This window comes from Panthera tigris, chromosome B2, assembly GCF_018350195.1.
Source record: "Panthera tigris isolate Pti1 chromosome B2, P.tigris_Pti1_mat1.1, whole genome shotgun sequence".
NCBI classification, from domain to species: domain Eukaryota; kingdom Metazoa; phylum Chordata; class Mammalia; order Carnivora; family Felidae; genus Panthera; species Panthera tigris.
In genome coordinates this window covers 7,016,666-7,037,624 of record NC_056664.1, presented here as the reverse complement: position 1 = coordinate 7,037,624, position 20,959 = coordinate 7,016,666, and the positions used below count along the sequence as shown (strand labels likewise).

The 20,959-nt window shown below is 42.2% G+C and overlaps 1 long non-coding RNA gene across 2 annotated transcripts in view; it reads left to right on the top strand.

Annotated features, from left to right (window-relative positions):
- Positions 1–20,959, top strand: part of LOC122238542 — a 75,134-nt gene that overhangs the window by 19,527 nt on the left and 34,648 nt on the right. The window contains exons 1-3 of one of the 2 annotated variants that reach the window (XR_006217468.1): positions 8,694–8,783; positions 12,656–12,842; positions 17,503–17,580. This is a non-coding gene — a long non-coding RNA (uncharacterized LOC122238542). Of the gene's footprint in view, positions 1–8,693; positions 8,784–12,655; positions 12,843–17,502; positions 17,581–20,959 lie in introns of those variants that run through there. The other variant, XR_006217467.1, reaches the window with a different exon arrangement.

Genomic DNA, 20,959 nt, shown 5'->3' with positions numbered 1-20,959 from the left:
GCTCATTAAATAAGAGCATGGGCTTTGGATTAAAAAAAAAATGCCTAATTATATATCCTGGTGCCACTATTATCTAACTCTTTTATCTTAGAAAAGTTACTTAATCTCTGAAAGCCTCATTATTTTCATCTTTAGAGGGGATAATAATAATACATTCTTCATAGGATTTCTGGGTGAAAAAATCATTGAGATAATATATTCAAAACGTTTAAATGGTGTTTCACATATAGTTAAGTGCTCAATAAATACTATTATTAATATACTAAAAAAACTAAAATGTAATCACAGAATTAAAATTATTAGAAACAATAAAGAGTTGTGTCAACATTACAGAAAATTGAGCTTTTAATAACGAATAAAATATTGTCTTAGAACCCAGAAGAAAAAAAAAACAAGGAAATGGAAACAATGATAGAAAAGATGATAGATATTAAAGTCATATCTTCAACATATGCTTACCTGGTATCATAATAAAAAAATAAAAGTAATAAATAAATTAGAATGGAAGCCAAACTTACTAAGCTGCATACTTCACTATGCAAAACAAATTATATACTAGATAAGTAAATGGAGAAAAACAGATATAAGTTTCTATTGTTTCGTTTTCTTTTTTCATATATTTGTAGTTTCACCTTTTTTATTTTTTTTTTAATGTTTTTATTTATTTTTGAGACAGAGAGAGACAGAGCATGAGCAGGGGAGGGGCAGAGAGAGAGAGAGAGAGACACAGAATCCAAAGTAGGCTCCAGGCTCTGAGCTGTCAGCACAGAGCCCGACGCGGGGCTCAAACTCATGGACTGTGAGATCATGACCTGAGCCGAAGTCGGATGCTCAACCGACTGAGCCACCCAGGCACCCGTAGTTTCACCTTTTAAAGAAATCTTAATCCAGGCAGCGCATTAAAACAAAACAAAACAAAACAAAACAAAAAAAAACAAAAAAACAAGCCACGACAAACCAAACTACAAAAGCCAGAATTGTTTCAGTGTTTTTTTCAGTCACACAAAATTCTAGAAACCAATCAAGCAACATCAGGGCTCACAATCTCAGTTTTCAATTGCGGATAGAAGTCAGACGGTATTGTGAAAGCGTCTTGAAGTAGTTCAGGTAAGTGCCCTGGTGAATTGAAGAGTGCAGGTGCAGACGAAGGGCAGAAGTGGCCACTCAACTCCAGCTCCTTATTGCTATGTGACAATGCTACCCAGGGCGCCAACTGTGCTAGCCTTTTGAGAAAAGCCAGAATTAATGACTTTTTATGTGAAGTCTCCAGATTTTTGAAAGCCAGCAACAAATTCACCTTTTCTGTTAATACTCTACAAGCCAAGAAAAACACATCAGCAGGCAGTATGGTCTCTAAACTAACCCCAGGTCAGCAGTTCATACAGCACAGAGCGATAACCTCAGTGCAAAAGTTCCATTTCTAGCCAAGTTTTTGTTCAAGTATAAGAGAAAAACAGATTTTCATATATTGATCATTCATTTTCATCTATTTCACATAGATCAGCTCTTTTATCTTTTTACTTTTTAACTTATTTCTTTATAAAATGGATAGGCAACATATAAATATACTTGGTATTCTCTATGTATTATATTAATTGTATAAATTTATACAACACAGTCCCTATCTTTTAGCTGGAGTTCAGACCACGTAGATTTGATGTGATTATTGACAATCTATTCTCCCGCCATCTGTTTTCTATTTGTCCCATTTTTCCTTTGTTCCTTTTTTTTCTTTTCCGCCTTCCTTTTAACGGAGTATTGTTTATGATTTCACATTGTTGTTTTTGTTGGAGCACTCATTGTAATTCATTAATGTGATATTTTAGTGCTTACTTAAGGGTCTTTAAGTGTACATCTTTAACTTACCAGAGTCCACCTTTAAGTTATATTACACAAATTCATGTATACTATAAGAAACTTAAAATGATGTATTTCCATTTTCTCCTTCTGAGTTTTTGTGTTGTTGTAACTATATATTTTGTTTTGACATATGTTATAAACCATATTACACATTGTTATTAATTTTGCTTTAAATGGCAGATCCTTTTTAAAAGATATTTAAATAATTTTCATACAAATCTTTATATGTACTTATGTAGCTGTGATTCCCAAAGCTCTTTATTGCCTTCTGGTCTTGTATATTTGAAAAATCTTTATTTAATATTTGTTTTTGAAAGATATTGTCAGTGGGTAAATAATTTTAGGTTGATAGTTTTTCTTTTCGTGTTTCTGGTTTGCATTCCATCCAATGAGAAATCCGCTGGGACACTTCGTTCTTTTATATGAAATGTACTTTGTTCTACATTTGGCTGCCTTGAAGATTTTCTTTATCACTGATTTTAAACAATTTGATTCTGATGTGACTTGGCAGAGTCGTTTTCGTGTCACTTGCACCCGAGGTTTATTCAGTTTTCTGGATCTTGGAATATGTGGGTTTCAGAAAATTTGGGAAAATTGTGTCCTTTATTTCTTCAAATATTCTCTCTGTACCTGTGGCTTCCTGTCTTTGAGCAACTCCAGTCATGTGTGTATCTGTTGCAGTACTCACTGATGCTGTAGACATTTTTTTTTAGATTTTTATCTTCTACACTAAAAAAATGTATTTATTGATATGTTTTCAAATTCACTAATTTCTTCTGCAATGTCAAATCAGCCATGGATCCCCCCCAGCGAATTTTTCATCTCAGATATTGTAGTCTTCACTGGTATAAGTTCAATTTCGTTTTTAAAAAATCTGTCTTCAGTGCCCTTAATATGTTCAGTCTTTCCTCTAGCTCCTTGAACATATGGAAGACAGACATAATAGCTTTTGAAATGTTCTTACTTACAAATTGTATCATTTGTGTAATTCCGCTTCTCTTAAAATAGTATTTTTGTTCCACTCACTTTCTCTCCTTGTAGCACTCAGTTGAATACATCAAGAGCTGGTGAACTTTTTCTGTAAAAGACCAGGGCGTAACTACTTTAGGGTTTTCAAATTGTTTGGTGTGTTACAAATACACAGCTCTGCCACAGTCGTGAGGAAGCAGCCATAGACAATGCATAAGTGGATGGACGTGGCCTGTTCTAGTGTTTCTCTTATGGGTAGATAACATCCTTTTTGACATTCGGTTATATTTGTCAGGTAGTAAGATTACTTTGTCAGTTCTCTTTTGTCTCGTAGTTGCTTGATCCACCCTTTTTTCTTTTCTTTTACAAATGATTGAATCTTTGCTTTTTTGCATGCATTCTTAGAGTCTATACCTTTTAACTCCTATGTTTAACTTACTTTTTTTTTTTTAATGTTTATTTATTTTTGAGAGAGAGAGAGAGAGAGCACAAGCAGGGGAGGGGCAGGGAGAGAGGGAGACACAGAATCTGAAACAGGCTCCAGGCTCTGAGCTGTCAGCACAGAGCCTCACGCGGGGCTTGAACTCACAAATCGTGAGATCGTGACCTGAGCTGAAGTTGGACACTTAACCAACTGAGCCGCCCAGGCGCCCCACTCACTTTTATAGATAAGTGTAACTGCTAGGTGAACAAGTGCTGTTATACTCGTATTTATTTTTCATGTAAACTTCACATGTTTTTCTTTTCTTCTGTTTATGCTTTTCTTTTTGATAGATTGTAATTTGCTCTGCTGTTTAAAATTTATACATGACATCTTTTTTCATTATTGTGGCAGTTGTCCTTCTCCAATGACCCATGGTGACGATTATGTTCTTGTAGCAAATGTTAAAGTTGTATTATGTAGACACACACACGCACATTTATATGTATATATGTTTTAAGAATTTTATACATTTTTCTTCTGACAAAACAAGTAATGCATGTAACTGAAAGGACATTTTTCTTCACAGGACAAATACCTTAATTCAGTCTCATTACTCACTTTTGCTACCTCATCAGATTGAATCATGTTGACTTTTAGTTCTGGATTATTGTATATATGCTTCTTCATTTGCTCTAGATTCACTCGCTCTCACGTTTTGCCAACAATAACTGTTAACCACAGTATTTCTCGTTCAACTGATTCTGTTTCTTCCATCCTGTTCTGGATGGGTCCGTTTCTAATGTGATTACATCCTCCAGAATTGTTTTCAGTTGGGGCATTAGTTCCTTCCTTTGCTCTCTATTTAGCAGTATTCAGATTTTCTCCTTGTCTTTTGTACTCTTAAATTTAACTGTATTCTGTCTAGGTGTGAGTTTTTCATTAGCAATCCCATTTTGGCGGGGCGTCTGGGTAGCTCAGTCAGTTAAGCATCCAACTCTTGATTTGGGTTCAGGTCGAGATCTCACAGTTCATGAGATCGAGCCCTAAGGTGGGCTCTGAGCTATCAGCACAGAGCCTGCTTGGGATTCTGTCCCCCTCTCTCTCTGCCCCCGTCCTTCTCTCTCAAAATAAGTAAATTAATTAAAAATAATCGATTTGCTACTCAGTTGTCCTTCTAAATCCAAGATCTTCCATCTGTCTTTAATTTTGAGAAAAGTTCCTAAATTTTTATATGTTTATATTCCCGAGAACTTTGTTGTGGCTCATTTTTCTTCTTTTATATGGCTGATCTTGCCTAGTATCTCCATATTTATCATACTATTTTTAGTTCTTAATCTGTCCCTTCCAATATTTTTGCTGTAGATGGTATATGTTGCCTGGTTTGTGCTTTCTCTTTTAGATTAATCGTAGGCTTTGACATCTAGTTACTTTTGGTGAGTTCGTGTTCTCCTGGTGCGTCGGCTACTCTGTTTCAGCGGGACATCTGAAAAGAAAAGATGATCCTGATTTTCTGGAAATGTGTTTGGGGCAAGGACGAAATGTCAGGCTCCAACCTCTGTGAATTGTGGAGAATTTACAAATGTGGGAGCGGGAGCGGGGGGGGGGGGGGTTGGGGGGGAGTAGGCCCTTGTGCAGAGTATCCAGGCACCACAGAACTTTGTGGATTCCAGACTGTTAGCTGTCTCACAGGACTTTCATCCTGCCAGTGATGCCTGCCCCATTTTTAATGGTCATGCAGCTCCGGGAGGAGGCTGTCTCCCTGGGCTGATATTCATTGGGGAATGAATATAGAGGGGGAGGAGGGGGACAGGGAATGTCCAAGGGCAGCGGGTCAGTCTTCACCTGTTTTTGACATCTGATCACTCAGGCAGGGCCTCTTTGCTGCCTCAGTATTCTCTCAGGGACACCACGTTAGTGATCTGAGCCGCCGTAGCAGCTTTCTGGCGAACACGAAGGCAAAGTTGTCCTCAGACAACATAAGGGAAAGGCAAGTGCCAAATCTGAAAGGCTTTCCTCCACTTGGTCTTCCCAAGGTCCTCTTTGGAGTGCATCCATGGGACGATACGAATCCCCTGGGAGGATGCACCCCCTCATCCTTTCCACAGGCCGCAATTTCAGACCTCTTGCAGCCTTCTCATGGCCTTCTGTTAGTGATTTTAGTTAGCTTCTCGGAGACATTTTCCTGCAGCGGCAGTACGACAAAAGAAACTTTAAGCAAGCTTTAGGCTCTGAACTGTCAGCACAGAGCCCGACATGGGGCTCAAACTCACAAACAGTGAGATAATGACCTGAGCAGCTCAAGCCATTTTGCTGCCTTGACAAAAACCGGAACCCTCCAATCAGTTGCTTGGTTAATTTCACGAGTAATTTGCATTTGTTTGCTTGTGTTGTTGCTGTCGCTTAAAGAGTTTAAAACCCTTCTTCCAACTTGGGTCTGTTTGCATAGTTTTCTTGCTCAAGGGCCCTTATATATTCATCAATACGTGCACAATCCATTAGACGTTGAGGAGTTCTGTGCTGAAAAGTGGTGTCCATATCAATGAGAACTGAATCAGTTTAAATTCCTGTCTTGTAAAGTGAAGGAAAGTGGGAGAGCTTGAGCTGAGATGGTTTCCTGTCACTGGATCTCATTTAAAATAGAGCTCTCCTGCCAGTAGTGAAACAAAGAACAGCCTATAGTGTGAAAAAAGTCGAATTACATGTTTGCCTGCCCCGCCTCAGTTTCGATGCATTTTCAAAAACAGGTATCAAAACGCAAAAAATATAAAACAAATGAAAATGCAAAAATCACCACTTGCACAGTCTGTACAGTTTTAATTCGAAATATTTGTAAGAACTCTTATAAGACTGCACATACACACATGCATATATATATATATATATATAGTGTGTGTGTGTGTGTGTGTGTGTGTGTGTGTGTGTGTGTGAAGGGAGGTGAAATGGATAATTTGAATTACAAAAAAGCCTTGATAACCCCCCACACATCAATTTACCTGTGAACAAAAAGATTCACACTGAGAAAATGGGATTTAGGACTATTTGATAAATTACTACAGACTACTTGAATATTCCATTAGCAAAATAATAGCTCGTTATGGAACCTCAGAAGAATGTAGTGTAATTACAATAGTACTATCCTCCCTTGGGGGGTGGGAGGAAGGTAAATGTTAAAAAATGAGAGCTATTTAACCAATGTTAGCGAAAAATGCCTCAAAACAGACTGAGAGGTTATATGATTTCTGGGACTCGGTGAAATTGTTGTAGTTTCCACCAGCTTTAATTAGTGGACCGTGTTTCTGCCAGGTGAGGATTATTTGCATGCCTGGACGCCTATAAACAGACGCATGAGCACCCCATGTGATAGTGATGACAGAATGGCCGTGGTCTGTTAAACTTGGCTGTGCACCACACCTGATTGTATTTGAGAAGTGACGGCATGCACATGCTCTCAGTACCAAGTTCAAACATTTTGGAAGATGATAACTGACCAAAGGTGGGTCAGAGGGAGTGTGATGGAGGCATGAAGGAGAGGATGAAGGAGAAAAGACAAGGAGGAAACGGAAACGATACATAGATGCCGAGTGTCCGGCATGGAAATGTGACTTCCGCCACAGAGCTGAAGTGCAAAATACTAAGTTCACAAAATTCCCCCCAGGTTCGTGCGCTGAATGAATTTGTAGCTAGTGCCCTTTTCTTGCAGTGAACCCAAAGTGACATGACGTGAATAAACAAAAATTCACTTTAAGAATTTAGCTTTATTTGTCAGGCCTTGGGTTGCTAACTGTGACATCCAACAAACCACCCTGCGAAAGATAAACTGTGCTAATCAAGTCGTGTAATTTCTTAAAGTTAAAAAGTTGCTTAAGAAAATAAGGGGTATAATTATTAACTTCAGCTGGGAGAGCACAGATCAGAGTGAAAACGAGACCTGAGTCAACATGTGGCTTTTTCTTTTCTTTTTTTTTTTTTTTTTGCTTTTGTAAACCTGACCTATTTGCCCAAATTTCAAAAATTTGCAAAATATTTCAAGGCAAGAAGCGAGTGTTATGCTCAACGAGCGGGGTTATTCATACCTAAACCATATGGCTATTTTTAACATCACTCAGTTGAAGGTGAAGTATATGATGGCCCTGAACTTCTCCAGGTGAAGTGTATCTGAAGAGAAATGTGATTGGTTCAATCTCCATGGTGTTGTAAAGATCACTACAGGCCAACACCATTTGCAGAATTAAGAAAAAAATATCTAGAGGCGTCTGGGTCGGTTGAACCTCCAACTCTTGATTTTGGTTCAGATCATGATCCCAGGGTCGTGGGATGTTGCCCCTCGTTGGGCTCCGCACTGAGCCCGGAGCCTGCTTAAGATTCTCTCTCTCTTTCCCTCTGCCCCTCTCCCCTGCTCACGCTCGCTCTCTAAAAAAATAAAAGACAAAAATACCTACATATTTAAAGCAACAATATGGGAACAATTGTGCTTGTTAGCTTGCCTATGGTATTTTATTCAAATATGCACACTGATACGATGAAGCCAGGACCTTACCCCATTTATTCACTGCCACACTGTGAAAGCCAGAAACAGATAGACACTCAGCATCTCCTGAATAATACAGAATGTATGATGAACACGTAAGACTGTACATGTATTTTCAATATGTAGCCACCTTCCCGCTATTTGTGCTAATGATAGCATTCGGTGGCGGAATGGTCCAAAATCATGACTATTTAAATTTGGGAAGTCTATATATTTAGGCACAAACGCTGTTACTTTCGAAAAGATGATTTTCTTGGACACTTTAAAAATACCCTCCTAGTCCTTCAATACACATTGGCAGTGGGGTGGGAAAGTGCCTAGGAATATAATCGAAGAAATTAGAATCCTTTGAATAATCTATAAACAGAAAACCAAAGGGGCCTTATTTAGCATTCATCCCTGAAAACGTTATCCAAAGACTCAAGAAGCAGCGTTTCGTGACAGGTAGGAATTCCCCCCAAACACGTATTCTCTCGTGTCCCTGGGGCTCCTTCTGGAAGGACGGGGGTCCCAGGCCCGGGTAACAAGGAGCAAGCGCAGGAGCGCGCAGAGGGCAGCTGTTTGGGGCCCCAGGTAAACGCTGCAGCAAGAGGGCTGGAGGCGAGCAGACCTCTCACCCTGAGCGAGCCCGCGGCCAGCTCGCCCTGTTGCCACCCCCGCCCGCACCTCGCACGGCCACGACCCTGCAAGCGAGCACTGCAGCGCCGTCACAGCACGCCCCAGGGAGAGCCGGGCTTCCGGCAGCCAGACGGGAAGTGCGAACCCTGGGAAATCCCGAGAAGCTCCACCCCCACCTGTGGCAGCGCCAGCCAATCCGCGGGCGGCGATGGGAGCGGCGGCTACGGAAGCGCAGAGGAGACAAACTAACTCGAAACGGGGTGGGCCTCTCTCCGTCTCGTGCAGCTGCGGTTCCAGAAGGCTGGGGCTGCTCCCCCTGACTGGTTCGCTCTCTATCCTCTGGCTGCAGGGCCCAAGGCTGCACGCACGCAGGATCATTTGTAGGTAATATTTCACCAGATTTGGAGAACTTTCAGCCATAATTCCTTCAAAATTTGTTTTCCAGCCCCACACGTTTTTCTGTCTCCTTCTGGCGTGAGATGATACGAGCCTTGGACCATTTGATATTATCCCACAGTTCCCTGACGCTCCATGGATCTCTTCCTTCCCCCTCCCCTCCGCCTCCCCTTCCTTTCCCTTCCTTTCCATCTTTCCTTCCTTTCCCTCCCCTTCTCCTTCCGGTTCTCCCTCCCTCCTTTCTTTGCTTCCTTCCCCTTCTGTTGGAATTAAGTATCTGTTCTTCGATCTTCACCTTTACTCTTTCCTTGTGCCACTTCCATTCTGTCATTGAGACCAAGCTAGGAGATTTGTATTTCAGTTCTTCCAGTTTTCAGTTCTGTGATTTCCATTTAAGTTCTTCTTTATGTCTTATTTCTTTGCTGGGACTTTTCTATCTTTGCGTTTGTGTCGAGGGTGTTTCTGTCGCCCGCCCTTTCTGGTTGGAGACCACTTATATAAAATAAGGGCTTTAAAGTTTGTCAGATCATTCCCGAATCTGTATCTTCTCACCCTGTCTCTTTCCTATGCCAGTTGAGCTGTCCCAGGTTCTATGTGTGCTGAGAAATTTCCAGTTGTGTTGAGGACATTTCGGATACCACCTTGCATCTCTGGCTCTAGTGGAAAGCCTACAGAGCATGTTGATATTTTTGTTCTGGCAGCATTCAACTTGATTGGGTTCAAATCACACGTTTTGACCAGACTTCTTTGGGTTGGCTTCCAAGGTCAATATGGTTTTTAAATCTGTCGTGCGTGTCCTACATGTGGCCAGCCTGGGCCTTGAGGGGTGGGGGCCCTATCCTGTCATTTATTTCTCGCCCTCTGTGTGTGCTGTTCAGACTCAGATCATTGCACATGCAGCTCAGGGAAGCCGGGAGTTCATCCACAACTGGAGGGAGCAAGTTTTCTCAAGCTCTTCCCTCTCTGCTGTCTCCCCAGTACTTTCCTTCCACTCCCCTTCTTCAGTCCTCTGGCCATAAAGCTGGAGCTATAATACCTCCTGCTGTGCTGCACACTTTCCTTGGGGTCAACGGAGGGGGGGCAGATGGGGGGGGGGAGGAATGGAGGTAACTGGGGCTTCTTCCCTTATTTTGAAACCCAAGCCACTGCTTGGAGGGGAAGTTTTCTTTTCTCAAAGTCGAGGATTCCTGCTGGATCCATGCATAGCCTTTGCCACCACTGCGCTAGGATCACTCCACTGAGGCCCTAGGGAGAGCAAAGAAAAAATAATAATAAAATGGGACATCCATCCTCTTTGTGAACATTTAGGAGACCCTTTTAGCACGTCTTGAACCAGGGCTGTAATACTTGTCTGGATTTCTGTCTGTGCCAAGGACCCCTTCTAGTTCTTGGGCCATCTTGAATTCAGGCCATGGAACTCCAGAGGGGAAGAAGGTTGGTGAGTTGTCTGTTTGATAATACTTTAAATTCTGGTCTTATCCAAACCACTTGCTGCCATTTTCTTTTTCAGAGTCCTCAAGGAACCACTCCATGCAGCTTTTTTAAAGCTGCCTTCAGCGAGAGTTGGAGTGGAGAGTGCTTAGTCTGTCTTAGCCAGAAGTGAATGCGTCTCTGTCTCTGTCTCTCTCTCTCCACCTTCCCATCTATCTATCCATCTATGTAGCCATCCCTGTGTTAGATCAGCTTAGAGCTACACTCTAAAGTTATAAATGGTTGATCAGCATTTTATCTTGGCGGCCCTATTCACCGGTTAGGTTAGAATTTCTTAAAAGCTGGTTTCAAGATTCCTTTCTATAAGATATTCAAGGGGTAATGATGTGGTTTAGGTAACTGAGTTAGTGAATATGGTGCACAAGTGTTGAGCTGTCGTTTTCTTATCCTGCTGTAGAGATACACATTTAGGACGGTGAGGAGTTTTATTACCCTGAGTGAATTCATATTTTAAGGGACACGGCAACTGAGCCATCTGCCCACCATAAACTTGATTCCCCTTGATCATATCTTTGCTAAGTGGCAGTCATTCTAGGATGAATCTAGAAATGCTGCTTTCCAAGGCAGTCCGGTTTGATTGCTATGAAATTCTTCTCTAAATTGAGGCCAAATCAATTTTGCTACATTTTCAACCCCTATTTCATTTTTCTATCTCTTGGGGTCTTAAGAGGGCTTAAAAAAATCTATTTAACTTTTTTTTTTTCCCCAAACAGGAAGACCTTTTAAATATTTGAAGACAACTTTGCTTTCCCCACCTAAATATTCCTGGTTTCTCTGAAAGCTTTTCATAGAAGAGTCTATGGCCCCGTTTCCCTGGGTGGTCTGCAGACCATCTGTTGCAGAATCTTCTGAGGTTCCTATTTAAAAATGCCGATCGTAGGGTTTCCCCTCAGATGTACCGAATCAGAATGTCAGATTGGAGAGCCGTAGCTCTGTGCTGTGGGAGTTGGGCCCCAGCTGGGCTCAGTGTCAGCCTGCTCTCCACTCCTTTGAACTGACTTTCCTCTGCCCATCAAGTGCATACCGGTGGGGAACTCGCCCTTAGAATCTCAAAAGTACTTTAAAAATGTTTCCAGAAATTGGCAAGGGCATTCGCCTTGGGATTCCTGTATTCTCTGATGGACAATACAATTTATAGCAAGTAATGTCATGAGAGCCAGGATCTCAGAGGGTCAGACATACTGAACGTACAAGTTGAAGGTACCCTTTCTGGATCAGAAAGACTAATTAGGGAGAAAGAGAGCTAGAGGTGTGGGGAAACGGTAAGGTGACTTTTGTTGTTGTTACATTACATCTGGGCTCAGGAGCTTAGCTGTTCCTCTAGAGGAAAGAGGCAGGAATAGTTTATCTTTAATTCTTTCTTTGTGTCCTGATAGAAATCCTTTCGTACAGAATTTGATCCTCAGCCGCAAAGAAATGGCAGCTCAGTGGGCGAAGTGGTTTTTAGTCCAGGTTCCCGTTAGATTCCCCTGAGAGTTTCAAAACAAAATACCAGGACTGGGCTCCATGTCTAGAGATTATGATTGAGCTGGTCTGGAATAAGGCCCAGATATCCATTTTGTTGAAGTGCTTCAGGTGATTCTAACATGCAGCGGGGGTCAAGAACTCCTATCCTAAATCATTAAAATAGAGCTACCTTCCTGCTGGCATTTCTTGTCAAAAGTGGTGTGAACTGACAAGAGAACCATGAAAAACCTGGGAGCTATTCGGAGACACAACTCCATTGCTTTTGGAAACAAAACAAAACAATTCCAGTTTGAATCTCTAGAGAAGACAGAGACATGTTTGTATTACTTGGAGTGGGGGGTGTGTGTTTCTCTATAGTAGGGAATAAGTAAAAGGAAATAAGTGACGTCCAAAGAGAAAATTCTCCACTTTGCTGCTGAATCAGGAGGGTACAGTGAAAATCAGCCATCAATTCTTAATGAATACTTTGGTTTCACTAACCTGTTCAGCATTTAGATACTGCCACCCCTCACTATTCAGATTATGACAGTTTAAAACAAACTAAAAACAGTGCATGTTTTCGGAGATGATCTTGGAGCATTTCAAAGACAAAGAGTTATTCCTTCTGCCCCTAGAAGCGTATATGTAATTGGGATTGTGGGCTCCGTGTCTACAGCTTGAAATAAAACTAACATCTTGGGTTTTTTTTTTCATTTTTCACTCTCTGCATATTCGAACCCAGTAGTTTTTCCCTCTTCTGAAAACAATACACTCTAGCAAAACCACATTATAATCAGACTTGACCTTCTTCCCCACCTATCCCCCAAGATTCAACTTTTCAACTTTTACAGCTGTTGTGAGCTGTGCACCAAATCAAAGCTGAGAGAAGCTTTGTAGTTTCTGAAATGTCCCCTTCTTTCCAGAAAGTGACAGAAAATCTTGGGATGTCTGAGCCACTGCCAGACGGCGACAGATCTTGCAAGACCTGCCTCCCCTCTCATCTCTCAGGAACTCAGCTGATTGAAGGAAGCCACCTGTTCCCAGGCCGCCGCCGCTCCCTGTAATCAAGAAATAACCACACTGGGGAGAAATATCTCTTTGTTGGTTCTGGTGAGTGTCCTAGGAGTTTGTGGCGTAACCAAACGTGAGCAAACTTGAGCCAAAATTAATGTCAAGAGAGGAGCAGAGGCATATCAATGGTCAGCGCTCATTTTTCTGCTATTGTCCTACGGTTCTCTGTGGATATTTGGGCTACTGCTTTGTCGTATGTAGTGACATAAAGAAGGTATTTTCCCTCCTTTGGAGTTTCAGACTTTTATTGCCAAGAAGACCTTATTTTTTGTTTTTAATTCTTATTTGTTTTTGAGAGACAGAGAGAGAGGGAGAGAGAGAGAGAGAGAGGGTGTGTGAACAGGGGTGGAGCAGAGAGGGAGACACAGAATCCGAAGCAGGCTCCAGGCTCTGAGCTGTCGGCACAGAGCCCGACGCAGGGCTCGAACTCACGAGCCGTGAGATCATGACCTGAGCCAAAGTCGGATGCTCAGCCGACTGAGCCACCCAGGTGTCCCCTTTATTTATTTATTTATTTATTTATTTATTTATTTATTTTTAAATTTTTAAAGAAGACTTTTTAAAGAAAGGTGTTCTAGTCGTAACTGACTTGTAGAGCCGGTTTGTGCGAGTAATCGGCAGTCTGCACATACCAGGACACGACCTGGTTTTGGCCAGTTAGATGTTTCAGCCTCTGAATTTTAATCTGGAGCAGAAGGTGCAAAGACAGGGAGACTGAAGATGCATTCATAGCTCTCGCTGTGAGCGGTGAGGGTGTGGTGTCCAGCCCCGTCCGTGTTCTGTGGGACCTGAGGTAACGTCTCAGTTGGGCATTTCTGCCACGAGGCAATTGTTTTGTTTCTTGCTTCTTTACCAAATTCCTTCACTTCTGGCGTACTTCCTGAGGCTGATTTTCCACCCTCGTGCAGATTCTGTGGACCCATCGTATTTCCAATAAGTACGTTTCTTTTTATTTAAGTTTATTTATTTTGAGAGAGAGAGAACACGCACACAAGCAGGGAAGGGGCAGAGAGAGGGGGAGAGAGAGAGAGAATCCCAAACAGGCTCCATGCTGTCAGCACAGAGACTGACAAAGGGCTTGAACTCATGAACCTCGAGATCATGACCTGAGCCGACATCAACAGTCCGACGCTTAACAGACTGAGCCACCCAGGCACCCCTCCGATAAATACATTTCTATTTAAATAACCCAGGACCACTTTGTGTTGCCTGCAACTGAGGGTCGTACCTGAGACACAGGAGATGAGCAGTGGTGCACTCATTACAATGAGAAGCGATCATTTTTATTCCAAGCCCAGCAATATTTCTTGGGAAAAGTTCTGCAGTTTTGCAGTACAGTGTATGAAATTATAATCCAGAGCATAAACATGAGATTAGAGGTAAAAATCAGAAAATTCAACTGTGGAATACTGTAAGAAGTTGACCGGGGTTATTGGATTTTGAGATTGAATATTCTCTTCCGGAACGCCTTAGAGTGAATCACATGCTCATTTTTGTACAATGATCTGGATGCTTTGAAGCAAGGACCGGTCAGCATTCCATATACCATGGGTGTGAGAGGCTCTCTGCGATTAAATGTAATGTGAGAACTATTGCCATTTCTTTTGTGTTTCGATACAGGATTGGAAATCTCTTCTTCTGATGATTTGAATCTGGGTCATGTATTCTCCGCTATTGTGGGGTTGAGGAAAACAAGCAATAACCACTGGAACTTTTGGAACGTTCCAGCCCTTTTATCAATCACCTAGGTCACCTCGTTTCAAAGGATTCTTCTCTGGGGCACCTAGACTTTGAGGAACCCCAAAGGAAAGAAAATAAAAGCTTTTTTGTTGTGTGAGGCCTGTAGCAGGTGAATGGAGGGAGTGTGAACACTTCTCTGGTTAGACGAGCTAGTTAAATAAGAAGTCCTGGGAAAGCCCTTGGGAGTAAAGCCATTCTCTCTATAGTTTTCCTTTGTAAAGGATAAAGATAGGGTTGAGTGAACCCAGAAGCTTTTTCCTGTCAGGGGGGAATCCGAACAAAGATTTCTTTTAAAGACAGCGTGCTTAGTACTGTCTAGTGACAGATGAATCTCAAAAGACTCGGTCGTGATAAAACCCCAACGTGTGGATTCTCGGTGGATGCACAGAGTAACTTCTCTAAACTTTTCTCTACACGTCCTTTCTTGCCCTGACACCGAATTTCCTGTTTCTGACTCTCTTCCCTCCTCCTAATACCATCTGGCCCTTTATCTAGAAGTATTATTTTAAAAAATGTAAAAAAAAAAAAAAAAAAAAAAAAAACACCAAAAACGAAAACAAAAACAAAAAGCCCCACAAAACGCCTCCAAGTCGTTCTAGAAAGAGAGCTGCATGTTGTTGAACACCCATCCTTTCAGAGTAGAGCACCACGGTATTGAAATAGTCAAAAGAGTTCTTTTTGTGGACATTAGACTCTCTGGCTCATCTTCACCTTCTAAAGTCATTGTTTCCAAGAGACTAATATTTCTTTGCAGGTCAGGCATTCTGGGATGATTAATGAAGGATGGTGAGTAGACCGCTCAAAATGCCTCCTGCTCCGGAAGTAATAAATATGGTAACAATCCCACCATACACTGTTAAGGCACAGCTCTCCCTTCCCTGCATTCATTCCCTTAATTCCAGCCTTTTCCCAGCACTTGGGTGCATAGCTCCACGAGGTTCTACACTCGCCAGGTGTTTCTCTGTCCTGAGTTATGACGTTGACTTCCGATTATGACCCGTGTGTGAGGTGATGTTTTACTCCTATGAAAATAATTTTGTATTACCTTATCTTCTCACACATTACCCTGGAGTATCATGTACCCAAGGATGGCTGCCTAAATATATATGGAAAAACTGTTGAAAAAATATTTGACTGAGGTGGGCCTAATGGCATAAAACCCGTGGAATTGCATAGCTCTCATTTTCAGCCCTTGGATTCTGGGTTCCTGCTGTTACTTCTGTTTGTCCTTAGCGAAGTTCTCTCTGACACCTGGAGACGTGAACACAGAGAACCGTCTCCCCAGCAAACACCCCCAGGGCTGCTGTGTGTGATGGCATAGATTATAAGGAACCGGTGTCCGTGGCTGCCCTTATACACCTCATCTTATTACATTTTCTTCCTTCCTTGAAGACAGGACTCACTAAATAATGTATACGACAGAGATATTCATTAGATGGCTAAGCCAAATGTAAGCGTGTGGGCTTGGTCAATGATTCGATGATTGGAGGCAAGTTGGCTCCTATCTATTTCCAGTCTTTCGACACCGTTCATTCATGCTACATATGGTATTCGGATCTCTACCACGTGCCAGGTGGCTAGCGAAGCAATAGCTATGTGATCCCCCCCGATTCTCTTGTCATACTTGCAAAACCTGAGTTTGCTGCCCTGCATTATATTTCCAGGTCTTTGGGGGGCGCCTGGGTGCCTCAGTCGGTTAAGCGTCTGACTTTGGCTCAGGTCATGATCTCGTGGTCCGTGAGTTCGAGCCCCGCGTCGGGCTCTGTGCTGATAGCTCGGAGCCTGGAGCCTGCTTTGGATTCTGTGTCTCCCTCTCTCTCTCTGCCCCTCCCCTGTCCATGCTCTGTCTCTCTCTGTCTCAAAAATAAATTAAAAAACATTAAAAAAATATTTATATTTCCAGGTCTTTGAACATCGTGCGTTTGGGCCCTTCTGAAAAATAAGGTATAATGCACATACAGTAAAATCTGTCCCTTTTAGAGTAAAGTTTGATGATACTTGAAGTCTGGTAACTACCACCACAGGCAAGATCCAGAACTGCCCCAGTACTCCACAGTGTCCTTCCTGCCCCTTTAAAGTTCGCCTCCTCTGACCCCGTAGAAACTGGTGATTTTGTATTCTTTCTCTATGGTTTTCCCTTGTCCAAAATGCCACACAAATGGAATCATAAGTTATTAGTGTATTAAGCCTGCCTCCTTTCACAGAACATAATGCATTTGAGATTCAGTAACATTATTAACATGTATCCATAATTTGTTCCTTTTTACTGCTGCGTAGTAAGGATGTACCATGGTGTGTTTATCGATTCATTCATTGCGGGGGTGGGAGGTGGCATTTGGGATGTTTCCAGTTTGGGGAGGTTATTTTTTTAATGTTTATTTTTGAGAGAGAGAGAGAGAGAGAGAGAGAGAGAGAAACCAAGTGTGAGTGGGGAGGGGCAGAGAGAGTGGGAGACCCAGGATCCGAAGCAGGTTCCAGACTCTGAGCTGTCAGCACAGAGCCTGACATGGGGCTTGAACCCATGAACCGTGAGATCATGACTGGTCCAAAGTCGGATGCTTAATCAACTGAGCCACCAGGTGCCCCAAGAGACTCTAAATGCTCATGAAGAGGTTTTTATGTAAACCTAATTTAAAAAATTTCACTCGGGTGTATACCTAGGAGAAAGATTGCATCATTTGTTCAATGGATGTTTAACTTTATAAGAAACTGACAAGCTGGTGTTAAAAGTACCTATACCATTTCGCATTCCCACCAACAGTGTATGAGCCATCTAGTTCCTCCACATCCTCTCCAGTGGTTGGAATTGTAGTTGTTTGTTTTTATTTTGTATTTTAGCCATTCCAATTGTGATGTAGCGGTATCTGGCTGGGGTTTTAATCTGCATTTCCTTAATGACTGATGATATTCGCGCATAGTCCTATTTGTTTTTCTGTACTCTGATTTTTTTTTCTTCAAGTTTCCGTCGTATGTGGACTCTGACAACAGAGCACATGTCATCTTCTCTAAACACCTTCTCAGACTGTCAGCCGGAGAGGTACGTTCTCTCTCTTTGCGGTTTGAGGGTCAATAGCAACTTGCATGGGCTGGTGCATTTCTCATTTGCCTCCAAGCTGTCTGGTTCAATAGGAGGATGGTGGATGTCGGGTGAATAGGGACTGTGTTCTATTTATATTTGTATTTTGAGTGCCTGTTTCAGAGCCTGGTGTTGAGCTTGTATCTGACCAGTTAATGATTAGATGTATGAATTCAGATCAACTGCGTTTCCTCCTGTGTCCTATAATAGGGTTAGACAGTATAATTACAATAATCCTGTCTGTCCAGATGCTGTAATGATTCCATCACTTAGTCTCGCTGCAGGAACAAGGTCTAGCAAACATGTTGAGGCTGCAGGGTGGTGGTACACACATATATACCACGGTTGATGATATAATAATGAACTATTAATAATATACATTGAGTGCATTAGAAGCGGCAGGAACTGTACCAGGTCAGACGTTTAGTACATTATTTAATTTGTTCCTCATAACAACCTTATGAAGATATTATTTTTTGAAATGCTCATTTATTTATTTTGAGAGAGAGCGAGAGAGAGAGAGAGAGAGAGAGCACGCACACGTATGTGAGCAGGGGAGGGGCAGAGAGAGGGAAAAGAGAGAATCCCAAACAGGCTCTGCACTGTCAGCACACATCCCGACTTGGGGTTCGATCCCACAAACCGCGAGATCATGACCTGAGCCGAGATCAAGAGTCAGATGCTTAACGGACTGAGCCACCCAGGTGCCGCTGAAGTCAATATTATTATCTGATATTTTCATGTTATAAATCAGGAAACGGGGTATCAAAGTGATTGAAGCAACTTGTCCAAAATAGCCCAGCTCTAAAGCCCTGGAGCCGAGCTATGAACTCCGGTCCGTCACTCTCTAAATCTTTTGTGATTCCCTGCTGGGCAGCAGGGTCCCTAACCTGTGCCATGTGCTGTCCTAGATTCATTGCACCGTCTGTGTCCTGGTCTGTCCATCTAACAGTCACAGCTGAAAGATCCCGGGAATAAGGGGTTTCTTGCTTTTAAACAAAACTAACTAAAATGTTAGTGTTTTACAAATAACCACTTTCAATAGATACGAGGGGAATACAGAAATAATAGATGGAATTTAATGAGCTGTCTGGATAGCTAAGGTTCTTGAGCACGGTTGAAAATAAGGTACCTCTGATGAGAAATCAAACTGCTGTATTCGAGGCGGATGGGCAAGGGGACGGACCCAAGCTCAGCAGCTGTTAAATGGCAGCGTTTTATGCAAGCTACCTTGGGGGTGCAGCGGTTCTATTTCTTCCGTTCCCTCCTGTCCCTCAGCTCAAGATCCTGTTGATTCCCCTAATTGCTTCTGTTTTATTCGGTAGTACCTCACAGTTTATTAAGGAAGAGAGAAACTGCAGTGATTTACCATTAAACTTCCACTGTAATTACATTTCCACACACGTAGGCTCTTGTCAGCCTCACAAGTCAGCTCAATATTGCATACATTAATGTTATTAGGATATTAACAACTATTAGATGCTAGGCAGAGCAATCTGTTTTTTCATTAAGCACTAAGTAACATTCAGGGCTGTGCCATTGAGGATATCGACAAAGAAGCAGAGCCCTGGGGCGCGGAGACGGGCCCTGCATTAAAGCTGAGGATTGTGCTGCCTCCCCGCACTTGCAAAAACGCACGGTGTCACCCCGTGTGTCTCCTGGGAGTGTTTGGCACAACCGGCCTGGCGGGATTTGAGTGCAGGGGAAAAATGTCTGACGCAGTGGAAAAAAAATTAAATAACCTTCTCATAGTATGATTTATGGGATGCATTCTGGAGGCTAGAGGGATGGCATTCTATCACTGTATCAGGTGGTCAGAAGGTGTGCTTCCTTTTCTCATTTTCCCCTCTCTCTTTGGCTGAGAGACCATTCTTTTACTCCTCCTCCAGTATTCCTCACTCGGCACGTAGAGCCTAAGTCTGTTGAAAGTAGTCTGGCCAGATCTTAAAAACAGACTACGTGGCGATGAACGTTCTGGCAATTGTTTTGTGAAATTCACAAGATGGTGAATGAAACGGATGAAGCGCCTGATGCCAGGATGGCAAAATTCTATTTCAAGTTCTGCAAAGCGAAATGGAGTACGTTGCAAAATGGAGTTCTTGTCTTCAGAAAAGAAAGGCATGGGTGAATCGTTTGATTTTCTGAATGAAAACGTTCTTCTAGTTAGGAGTGCCTGGGTGGCTCAGTCGGTTGAGCGTCCCACTCTTCATCTCGGCTCAGGTCATGATCTCGCAGTCTGTGGGTTCGAGCCCAGCGTTAGGGTCACAGCTCAGAGCCTGGAGCCCGCTTCAGAATCTGTGTCTCCCCCTCTCTCTCTACCCCTCCCCAGCTCGCACTCTGTCTCTGTCTCTCAAAAAATAAATAAACATTAAAAAAATTTAAAGATTCCACATGCAAGTGAGGTAATTGGATAGTTGTCTCTCCGTGTCTGGCTTATTTCACCTAGCATAGCATCTTTCATATTCATTCATGCTGTTGCAAATGGTGGATTTGATGTTAACCCTTTATTAAATATGTGGTTTGCAAATATTTCTTCCCATTCCATAGCTTGCCTTTTTACTTTGTTGATTAATTGCTTTGCTATGCAAGGCATTTTTATTTAAAGTAGTCCAACTTATTTATTTTTTGCTTCTGTTATCTATTTAAAAAATTATTGCTAACACCAATATTCAAGAGTTCTTTCCTCTGTGTTTTCTTCTAGGAATTTTTTGAGTTGATTATTGTGTTTGGTATAATATAATTTAATTCTTTTGCATGTGGATATCCAGTTTTTTCCCAACACTATTTATTGAAAAGAGTCTTCTTTCCCCATTGTATATTCTTTGCACTTTTGTCAAAAATTAGTTGACTTTTTTTTTTTTTTAATTTTTTTAACGTTTATTTATTTTTGAGACAGAGAGAGACAGAGCATGAACGGGGAAGGGGCAGAGAGAGAGGGAGACACAGAATCGGAAGCAGGCTCCAGGCTCTGAGCCATCAGCCCAGAGCCCAACGCGGGGCTCGAACTCACGGACCGCGAGATCGTGACCTGAGCCGAAGTCGGACGCTTAACCGACTGAGCCACCCAGGCGCCCCAAAAATTAGTTGACTTTTTATGCGTGGGTTTCTTTCTGGGTTCTCCATTGTGTTCCATTGCTCTGTGTGTGTGTGTGTGTGTGTGTGTGTGTGTGTGTGTTTTGCCAACACTATATGGTTTTGGTTACTATAGCTTTGCAATATAGTTTGAAGTTAGAAATTATGACTTCAGATGCCTACAGCTTTATTATTCTTGTTCAAAGTTGCTTTAGCTATTTGGTGTCTTTTCTGTGAGAAATGCCACCGGAATGTTGATTGGCATTGC